At 55.2% G+C, this 10,369-nt stretch overlaps 1 long non-coding RNA gene across 1 annotated transcript; it reads left to right on the forward strand.

Moving 5' to 3' along the window:
* The first annotated feature begins 816 nt into the window (after positions 1-816).
* On the forward strand, positions 817-9,988 carry LOC109253207 (uncharacterized). The gene is made up of 4 exons (XR_002074286.2): positions 817-1,151; positions 2,017-2,084; positions 3,137-3,240; positions 9,646-9,988. It is a non-coding gene; the product is annotated as an uncharacterized LOC109253207 (long non-coding RNA).
* Positions 9,989-10,369: the final 381 nt, after the last annotated feature.

Genomic DNA, 10,369 nt, shown 5'->3' on the forward strand with positions numbered 1-10,369 from the left:
TAATACCTTTTGAATGACCATGTGCTTCCTGAGAAAGATGCAGCTCCATTTCCCGGTGGTTCTGGGATGACTGGGTCAGAGAAAGAATAGTGCAGATGGGAGCAGGTGGCCGTGGCCACAGCTGCCAGGAGTGTTCAATTATATCTGGCCAACAGAGGGTCTAGCTCTGTCCCTAAACCTCTGTGGCCACTTCAGCCCTGGCCAGGAACTCACCCAACTTGTGGTTCACGTTGCCCACCTGCAGGGAGAGCAGCTGAGTAAGGTCAGAGCCTGGGTTCTCTTCCTAGCTTGTTCCTGGAACCAGGGACATCCATATATTCCCTGCTTTAGAACTCTCAGCTTCCAGTCCAGCTGAGAATGGGGTGAGGGCCAGGAGGGAGACTCTGCTCAACACTGGAGCTGGAACTGGGGATAAAGGTGGGGATGAGGCAGGAACGCATTGGGGCTTGGCACAGCCAGTGGCGAAGAAAGAAGACAGAGAAGGCCATAGAGGTGGAAGGACTGAAATACAACTGGACGGTGAAAAAGAGGCAACAAAGAGAAAAATAGAGACAAACTGAAAGACTGAAGGTGGGAAACACATGCACATAGAAAGAGAGGTGGACAGAGAAAGAGGGCGTGCGATATTGGGGAGAAAACGGGTCCCCCCAACATCTCTTCCGCGTAGCGTCTGTCCCAGTCTTCCGCAGCGCTTTCCTGCGACCGCAGACTGGCAAGCCAAAAAAAAAAAAAACAAACTACACTTCCCAGAATACCTTGTGGTTGGCCGTTCCGGAAGTAGGTTTAGGGTCCACCAATCAGATGCCTTCGCGGGAAGCTTGAATTTCTAACTAAAGTCTGCGGGGAGGGAGGTAGCCGCGAGGCCGCCGCCCCTGCCTCCACCGGCTCCCAGGGCTGGTGCCCTTGCGGAGCCCAGCGGCTGGCTTCCTGATCTTGCAGGAGGACCAGCAGTTCCTGGGCGGCTATTTCTGGAGGGTAGATTTGGAAGTGCCTTGAAGGCACAGCCTGGAGAGTTTCTTCATACAGGCTCTGTGTCCCCTACTAAGTTTACACTGGCCGGAGTGGATTCTGTTCGCTGCCACTCAGCGATAATGGGTACACAGGGAGAAGGAGATGCGGAGGCGGGCAGAAACAGAAAGTGATTCAGAGAGGTACGCAGAGATCCCACCCCCCCAGCGGAAGCGAGCAGAGAGGCAGAGCCCTGGAGGGATACAAGGAGATGAAATTAAAAAAAAAAAAAAAAAAAAAAAAAAAAAGAGGTGGTGGGGGGAGAAAAAGAGCGATGGAAGGAGGCAGATGTGATGAGACAGACACCCAGAGAGGTACTGAAGGTAAACTGAGGCAGAGAGAGAGACAGAGGCAAGGGCGGGGGGGCAGAAACCATGTGGCTGAGCTCTCTCCAGAATGCTGCAATGGGGCGTTTTGGTGGAGAGGACACTTTAGAAAGACTAAGTCACAGTTGGGGATAGGAGGATGGAGGGGACCCTGGGGAGGTCTGTACTTGCCAGACTCACCAAGGCCTGGCCTGCTGATGGAGAGTTTTTCCAGTAGACTGTCTCTTCCCCCTCCCAGCCCCAAGCTTCAACAGCCCTGACTGAGGAAAACAGTAGTGTCCCTGAATGCACTCCCCACCTGCCTGTCACTTGCCCCGAAGCCCACTTAACTTAGGGAAGGGTGACCTGGTGGGTCAATCACCTTTGATGTCTGAGGCAGATGCCTGAGGGTAGAGCAAGACTGAAGGGGGAAGAGGAATGGAGGGAACAGAGAGACTGTCTGCAGGAGAGGGAAACGGAGTGGAAAAGAGAGGGGTCTGAGAGGCAGAGAGCTGGGGAGACTGACGCAGAGAGAGGGAGCCCCAGGGGCAGAGAGAAGGGGACCCGGGGAGAGAGGGGGGCGCTGAGCCAAGCACACCGGCTTTAGCATTCCAGAAAGTGGACCCAGACGACCTGACTCCTCTGACTAGTTGTCCTGGCGTCACTGATGCCCCTCAGATCTCTGTGTTCTCTTCCTTTTAAGGTTGCCGGATAAAATCCAGGATGCCCAGCTACCTTTGGATTTTAGATAAGCAACAGCTAACATTTAGTGTAAGTATAGCTCCAACATTGCACGGGACATATTTATCCTTAAGGAAATTTTTTTTTAAATCTGAAATTCAAAGGTCACCGGACATACTGTATTTTTATATGCTACATCTGGCAACCGTATCCCCATCCCTGTCTTGTTTCTGTCTCTTGTCTGTTTCGTGTTTCTGCTTGTCTTTCCCTCTCTGCCGGTCCACCTCTGCCTTCTCTGTTCTCTCCAAATGACCTTGCTCTGATGTGCTCTCTCAGAGCCACTCCGGAGACCCCCATCCCCGGACCCAGGCCCCGCTCTTCCCTCCTTCCTCCCCTCCCAGCCCTGCCTCAGGGGCCATCTCCCTCCTCCAGGCAACTCCTTCTTTTTTCTTCATCTCTCTTCTCATTGAGGCCACCCTGCACCCCTAAAATCCGCCCCCCCCCTCCAGAGGAGAAGGTTTGGAGGCTTTGAGGGAGTCAGGAATCCCCCATTACTCACCTACATCCTGACCTCGTCTCCTCTCCTTTCCACCTCCTGGGTCAGAGAGGTCAGAGAGATTCCCAAAGTCACACAGCAGACTAGAGACCACACTCCACCCTCTCCCTCAAATCCCTTCGAAGTTCCCAGCTTCCTGGCGGAAAAGTCCTCGACTTTTCCAGAAAATGGCCTGGCTAGGCAATATTTCTGAATACCAGGCAATACTTGTGGGCCACAGACCAGGACCAGACGTGCCTGTGGGGCCAGGAATGGTAGACTTTTGAGCATCGACTGTGTGCTAAGAGGTGCAGATGTGGCTTTCGGGCTGGCAACACGAGAACAGTGACCTGTCAGGGCTATTGCCATGTCCCTAGGCCTGAGAACATAGCAGGTGCTCAATAAATGTCTGCGGAACAAATGAATGAATGGATGGTTGACTGAATGAATGAAAAAAAAAAAAACAAACCACACCCCTAGCAGCTGAGGACTCTTCTCGACGTCTGCTACTTGCCTTCTCACTTTGTCCTAGCCTCAGTTTCCTTCCTCCTACCCCCCTCTCTCGGTTTCTGTTCTTCCCTAGAACCCTTTTATTGTTATTTTTCAGTTGGAAGGATCTCTACAAGTGACCACCGTGTGCTGAGCATCTCTTCTGTGTCAGGTACTGATGGGGTGATGCGCCCGTGGAATCCTTCTGGAATATTCCAGAAGGTAAGTACACCTTTGTAGGGTATTTTCCATACGTGGAGACTGAGACCCAGAGAGAGGAAGCGAGGCACCCCGGTCACACCGGAACCTGCCCGTCTGGCCTCACCCTAAACCTGTCTCTCCAACTCCAATGCCATTCGTCCTCGTGCTCGGGACATCATCACCTGCCCAGCCATCTCTGACACCTCCAAAATGTAAGGGGCTTGGTATTAAACGTTTACCACAGGGGTTGCAAACTCAAATGTGTCCAGGGGCCAGGCAGGTGACACCAAAGCAGAGTGTAGGGTGGGGGAGGGGCTGATGCCGCCTGCCCTGGACGAGGGGTAGTGACTGGCCCACTCCGGCCAATTCTGGCCACGTGGCTATCACCAGATAATGGCGCATCTGATGCCTCAGGAGGGTCCTGCAACCCACATTTTCAGAAGTCACCCAAGGTTTAAATGCTGGCACCAAATTCACACAAACCGCTGTTCGGGCCCAACGAGACTGCGTGTGCGCCAGACAGGCCTGCTGGCGGATGGTTTGCAACCTCTGAATTGGTTTTAGTCCCGCATGCCAGGTTCTGTGCTAAGGAAGAATCTCCAGGTTTTCCAGGAGAATCTATGCTCCATGAAGGCAGAGCTATCTGGGTCTGTTTTGTTAACCGCTTTATCTCCAGTACCCAGAATGGTGCCTTATAGATTGTACGTGCTCAGTATTTTTTTTTTTTTTTTTAAGCGGATGGTGTATTGAATCCTGGTATCGACCGTAGAAATAACATTAAAAACGTCTCCGTTTCATACATAGGGAGATGGAGGTTCTGAGGGGCAAGGGCCCAGGGTTACATAGCAGCACTGGGATCTGAATCCGGATCTTACCTGACTCCAAAACCGTAACCCCAGGCTATCCTGACTCTGCTCAGGGCTGTGCGTTTGCAATGCTGTGCGTGTGGACTTGGGTCCAGGAGCGTCTTTGCGCGGCCGTCGTGCTGAGTATATGTGGTGCAGGTAGTGGCGTGGACCCTCCTGATTGGACACTGAGCCCCCCCCCCCACCCCCCACCTAAACCTGGATGCTGGCTCTCCTCTGACACATTTGCTCTGGGTGCTGGCCCAGTCCAGAGAGAATAATCCACCCCTCCCCTCTTTCCCCCTCCTGAGCCCATCCTCAGGGGTCCCCCCACCCCCTCCCCTGGATACCCAGAGCCCTCGAGGGAAAGGGGGAAAGAATTTAGGATGAGGGTGGAGGTGTGGGGAGGAGGGAGAGGGAAGGGGATGGGTTAAGAAGGAGTGTGTGATGTCAAGCAAAAAAGACAACATTAGACACAGATGCTGAGATGGCGTTTATCGCGGCAAAAAAAGGTGAAGTCGCCGAGGGAGGGGGGGAGGGGTGTGGTGGGGGCCGGGGTGGGGGCCATGGAAGCTAATACATGGTGCACTAGGTCACACGACGGACACTGGGGGTGGTGGGTGGGGGGGTGGGCGTGGCCCAGGCATGGCAATGTGGGGAGGGGGAGGGGAGAGGGCAGTGGGCCCCAGCCAGGAGCTTCTGGAGGTGGTGGTGGGGGGAGGGGGGGAGGTGGGGAGGTGGGCGGCTTCTCTGGTCGCAGAGGATGGAAGGAATCAGTTAGAGGGGGTTGAATGGAGGCACTGGAGGCATGGCCACATGGCGGATGGTCTGGGCCCAAGAAACGGAATGTGGGAATGTGGGACAGCAGGCAGCGGGCCAGCTCTGGGCTTGGGCCTTTAATGTAAGGATTGGGGATACCCAAGGGACCTCACAGGTCCTCCAATCCCCCCATTGTCCAAGAGGGAGAACAAGCGTGGGAGAAGCTAGCTTAAGGTCCCCAGTAAGGATTTAGCGGTCTGTTCTCCATAGACAGTCATCCCCTCGCCTCCACTCTCCTACCCTGTCTGTCCCAAACAGAGAAAGGGGCAAAGAGAGATGCTAACTCCACCATTATCTCACTGAGGCTCCCCAGGGAACCTGGAGGACCAACCCATTTCATAGATGGGGACAACCGAGACATCCCCGTCAGACTACACCTTTGCCACGCCTCTCCCACCTCCCCGTGGAGGGGATCGGTGCACCGCATTCCTCTGGGAGTAATACTGATATCTTGAAATCCTCGGCACTGGGGGCAGGTGAGAGGACCCACCTTGGGATTCTCCCAAATGTAACCGGAATGTGGGCCATGCCTCCAGGGGCCTGAGATGTCAACACAAAGGAAAAAAATGACTCCCCACGTCCCCTGGCTCAAACCCAGTACAAAAGTGACTATTTACAATGAAGGGGTGGGGAGTGTGGGGGGAGGGCACAGATAAGACTGGGGCCGGAGTCAGCGCTCCGCGTGCAGGAGGCCACGCCCCTGGCCCCGTCTTTGAAAGGGACAAAGCCAAACAGCAGAGATATTTATAAAGGGTCACTCTCCCCAGGGCGGGGAGGACCCTAAGGTGAGGGATGGGGTAGGCCATGGGATGGGGTGCGGGTGGGGAGGCATGGGCGGTGGGAGGAGATGGAGGAAAGGTAGCTGCTGCCCCTCGCCTCCCCCCTCCCCCTCGCCGGACACACAGTTTTCCGTGGGATGAACACAGAAAGGGTTAATCAAAAAGAGTTCGATGAGCGAGTCTGACGGTCGAGTGGGGCGGGCTGGAGCAATGAGGCCGCAGGTCCCGGTGGCCGGTGGTGATGGAGTCACTTAGAATATGAGAGGTTGGTGGTTTTGGGGGGGTGGGGTAGGGAGGAGGAAAGGTGTGCGGGAGGGGGATTAGGCGGTCCCCCCCACTTATCTCTGAGAGACAAGAATGTCCTGGACTGGCTGAGAAGGGGTTAAAAAACAGCAACCCCCACCCCCCCCACCCCCTCCCCCCACAGAGACGTTCCCCATCTCCCTCCCTGCCACCCAGCAATCCCCAACGCGACTGGCAGGGGCCACTGAGACGGACCTGACACACACCAGCCGCGGCGCCACCGAGAGAAGCCCCTCCACCACGGCGTCCAGACAGCTGACTGCAGTGTAGAGGGATCAGATAGCAGGGCTGGGTGTCGCGACTCCACGAGAGCCGTAAACTTGTGTCCCCGGCCCTCGGTGCCCCAACTTGGGCATCGCGATCCCGTCCTCCCCATCGTGACATCCGGTTCAGGCTTTCGCGATAGCCGGCCTCGGAGTTTCAAAGTCGGCGCGGGGCAGGGGCGTGGCCAACAGCGAAGGCCTGCCTGGCTGTCGCGAGAGGTGGGCACCCAATCAGCAGCCTGGACGCCCCCAATAGCCAGCCTCGTCGCCGCTCTTAGTTAATACTTTTTCCACCGCTCCGCGTATCGCGACCTCGAGTCCTGGTCTTGCCACAGCGACAATCAATGCAGGGGGATCCCCTCGCTTTCCAAACGGTAGGCCACCAATCAGAAACGAAGTAAGGAGGGTGGGGGATGGAGAAGTAGGCAAGAGAAACGGAAAGAGGGGAGAGTGCGGGACTTGGGGGTTAAGAAGGGGAGAAGAAATACCACTCCGAAAAGTGGTGCCATGTTCTTCCAAGCCTAGGTCCCCAACGGTCTCTAAGTCTGACTCTTACCAAACTCCGCTTGGGATACCCATAATTCCCACCTACAAGTCCGGGGCAGGCTAGGGCAGATAAAGGTGGCACACGATCTTCACCTTCTGATCCCCTAATAATTATTGCAGTGAAGCCTCCTTGCCCATGCAGAGATGGTTGGGACAGGGCAGAAGAAGGTGGCTGGGGCAGGCTGGCTCAGAGGCCCCTGAGACGGGGGATGAAGGAGGTGAATTTGGCACATTGAACCCCTTCTCGTTAAGTGCTTTGAGGTCCTTCTCTGGAATCCAGCTGGCACCCGTCCCTCGAGGCCAACAAAAGAGGGGTTGAGCTTGTCCCCTCCTCCCCAATTTCTACAGAATTGCCTGAAGGAGGCAAAGTGGGGTTCTCCCCGGCTGGTGGAATTTGGGGGATCCAAAAGGTTAGGGGTTAGCTGAGAGGGAGTTGTTTGTTTTTTTTTTTCTTTCTTTTTTTTTCTTTTTTTTTTTCTTACAAAGATTCTAAGAAAAACTCAGGGTGGGAGGGGTGAGGAAGGGGGACCCAATTTAGCTAAGTGTCCACAGACTTTTTCAATGCCTCTTAGGGGCCTCCTCAAAGTGAGATGGCTCCATTTCTCTCCTCTCTATCTGAGGTTCCCTCCCCCCAGAGCGGCTCAGTTCTAAGGAAGTTTGGCACTTTTTTTTTTTTTTTAATTGCTGGGGGAATGGGGGAGGAGAGAGATTTGAGAGGGTTGAGAAGAGGGCAAAAGACAGATTTAGACAAAGATAGACACAGGACAGGTAATGATGGGAGCCACAAGGAGAAAAAGGTAGAAAGCCATAGGGAGCCCAAGAAAGAGAGAGGGAAGTTCTGGGGGAAGATGTTGGGAGCTGGAGGGCGAATGGGGAGTTACAGGGAGACAGTTTAATGCAGCAAACACTTATTAAGCACCTACTGGGTGCTGAAGAGCAGGGTGCAAGGAGGCCACTCAGAGTCTCTGAGATCTGATTGGCTGACAGGGAAGAGGAGAAAAAAAAGAGGCGGTGGGTTTGTCAATGATCCCCATCCCTGACCCCACATCTGTGTCCCCTCTGGACACACTGCAGCACGAAAGATTGAGGTCAGAATGCAAAGAGACTTTCAAGGGTTGGGGAAGATGGTGGAGGGGGTTTCCTAGGGTAAAAATGGAGAAAGGTGTGTGGCTCTCCACTCACCAATCTGGCGAGTGAACTAGCTCACTGAGCTAGCAAACTACCTTTCAGATACCCCTGGCTGGTGGGGTAGGGGGTCCCCGAGAAATGTGAATAGGGAGAGGGTTGTCACACACATACCCCAGGGGAACGTTTTTCGGGAGGCCCAGCCTCCAGAGACGTGTCTGTGTGACAGGACTACTGGGTCCTGCTGATTGGGACCCGGACCCCCTTGAAAGGGGCTATAGAAAGCATCTGACAAACCAGGGCAGCTGAGGATGCAAATGATATGCGAATTAGCGCTTTCAAATCCCACCTCCCCACTCCCAGACCGCGTTTTACCTCTCCCTGGCTCCTTCCCCTCCTCATGGGGGCCTGGGGGGCTGTAGGGGGATATTCCTGCTAGACACTGCAATACCCACTATGGGTGGAGATAGTGCGAAATACTGTAGGGTCTTTTGAGAGGTGGAGGGGAGCAATGGCCCACAGGGCCACCTCCACCTCCAACCCCAAGAGCCCCCCCCCCCCCGCCCCCGCCCCCTGCAGAAGATATGTACAAAGTTACATCAAGAATTGTTTTGGCACTGGAATCTCCATCTGGGTTCAGTCTGGAGACTAGGGGTGGGGGCAGCAGCGATGGGAGGTGGGGGATGGGGAAATGGGGCCTGCCCCCCACCCTGGAGATGAAGAGGGCATGGAAAAAAGTCACCCTAGTGCCCAAGCTACAGCCTCCCATTAGGTGGAAGGGGCGGGGTGGGAAATTCAGTGCAAGGTACCTTGAAGGCTATTGCTTTCTAGGGATTTTCACATTTTGATTTGGGGGTGGCTCTCTAGCGAGGGGCAGGGGTCTCCCAGGCTTTAGGGGCGGGAATTGTCTCTGGCTTTTCTTCTCTCGTGTGGGAGAGAGACGAGGAGGCCTGATTCCCCCAAAGCCATGGGACAGAGAAGGGTCTGGAAGACCTAGGAGGGGAACGAATGGGGGAGAGGATGGGCATGGGTGCCCCTCCCCCAGAGATGCTGATGATGGAACCAGGGCACTGGGGGCCCTGCTTTGGGTTGGAGGGAGCGGAGGTGGTCTCCAAGGGAAAGGGGGAGATGGGCAAGGGTAGAGGTGGGTCTCAGCTATTCTAAGTCCATAGCGTTGTCAGGCCCTGAAATCTCAGCCCGCCAACAAGGCCTTAGAGCAGACCACAGCCGCAGCGCACAGGGAAGCCGCTCCCAAACCATCTCTCAGGGCTGCCTGGCTTGGCAGACTCCATCCAGAAAGAACATTCTAGCGCCTCAGGGCCCGTGGTGAGAGAGCACCAAGACACTCGGATCCCTCCGATACTACTAAAGCACTCCAGCTTGCTGGAAACCACAAGCCAATCTAAACTCTCAGACCACACGGAGCATTCCAGCTCAAGGGACCCTGCCGTGGCTCACTGAACTCTACACTGGGGTCATGATGGCCCGACAGAGCCACCACACGTTTGGCTCACCAGACTCAATGGAACAAAGCCACGCGGACACGAGCATGCACACAAAAGGCGGGGTGGGAATGGGGGTCTTTAACAGCAGTTTTCTCCAGCTCCATCTCCCACCCCTCGCTGCCAGGTGAGCTCAGCTCACAGACTTGGTGTGTTCGGATAGAGGTGACCCTGGCAATACTGGGTCTTTTTCCTTAGAGTCCTCCAGACAAGATCCAAGTCCCACCCCTCATTCTCCTCCTAGGAAGACCCCCGGGCCACGACCCACCAAAGAGGGCTGCGAGTGGAGAAGGAGTGTCAGTGACTGGCCATGGCCCGGTACAGGAAGTGCATGCTCCATCCCAGTGACGTCACGGGAAGTACCCTGGAGATCCCACAGGAAGTACTTGGCCCCATGATATCCCTGAAGTAGCCTCCAAGGAAGGCTCACTGAGACATCATAGGAAGTACCTGTCTCTTCTGTCATCACAGGAAGTGACCTCTGGGGAACTGCTTCCCGTGACATCATAAGGAGTGCCAGAAGCACCCCAGAAAGTACTTGACTCAGTGACATCCCAACAGAGACCTTCATTCCCATTACTCTAAGTCCAACCACCGAAGATGCCACCGGAAGTTGTTCCAGCCCGTCGCAAGAGTCATGCCCACAGGACTGGACCAATCCCAGAGCCGGCCTCATTCCCAGCAGGCACTGCACACCGCTCCCCCACCCCCTTCCCCCACCATAACAACCTGACAACAGAACAGTGAACAGTCCCACCTAGAAGGGGCAATTCCAAGAGGGGTAGAGCCGCTGAGAAGATCTGGGAACTCTGGGGTCCCTGCTCCAAATACCCCATTTCAGCTCAGATTCCTCGGCTACCTCTACTCCCATCCCTTCCTTCAGATCTGGAACCGAAAGCAGGAGAGGTGGGGTGTTGTTTTGGGGAGGCCCCTCATTCTAGGTGGCCCAGAGGCTCCCTCCCCTCCTC

The sequence above is a fragment of the Panthera pardus genome, unplaced genomic scaffold (assembly GCF_024362965.1).
Source record: "Panthera pardus isolate Hobbes unplaced genomic scaffold, ASM2436296v1 HiC_scaffold_18, whole genome shotgun sequence".
Classification (NCBI taxonomy): domain Eukaryota; kingdom Metazoa; phylum Chordata; class Mammalia; order Carnivora; family Felidae; genus Panthera; species Panthera pardus.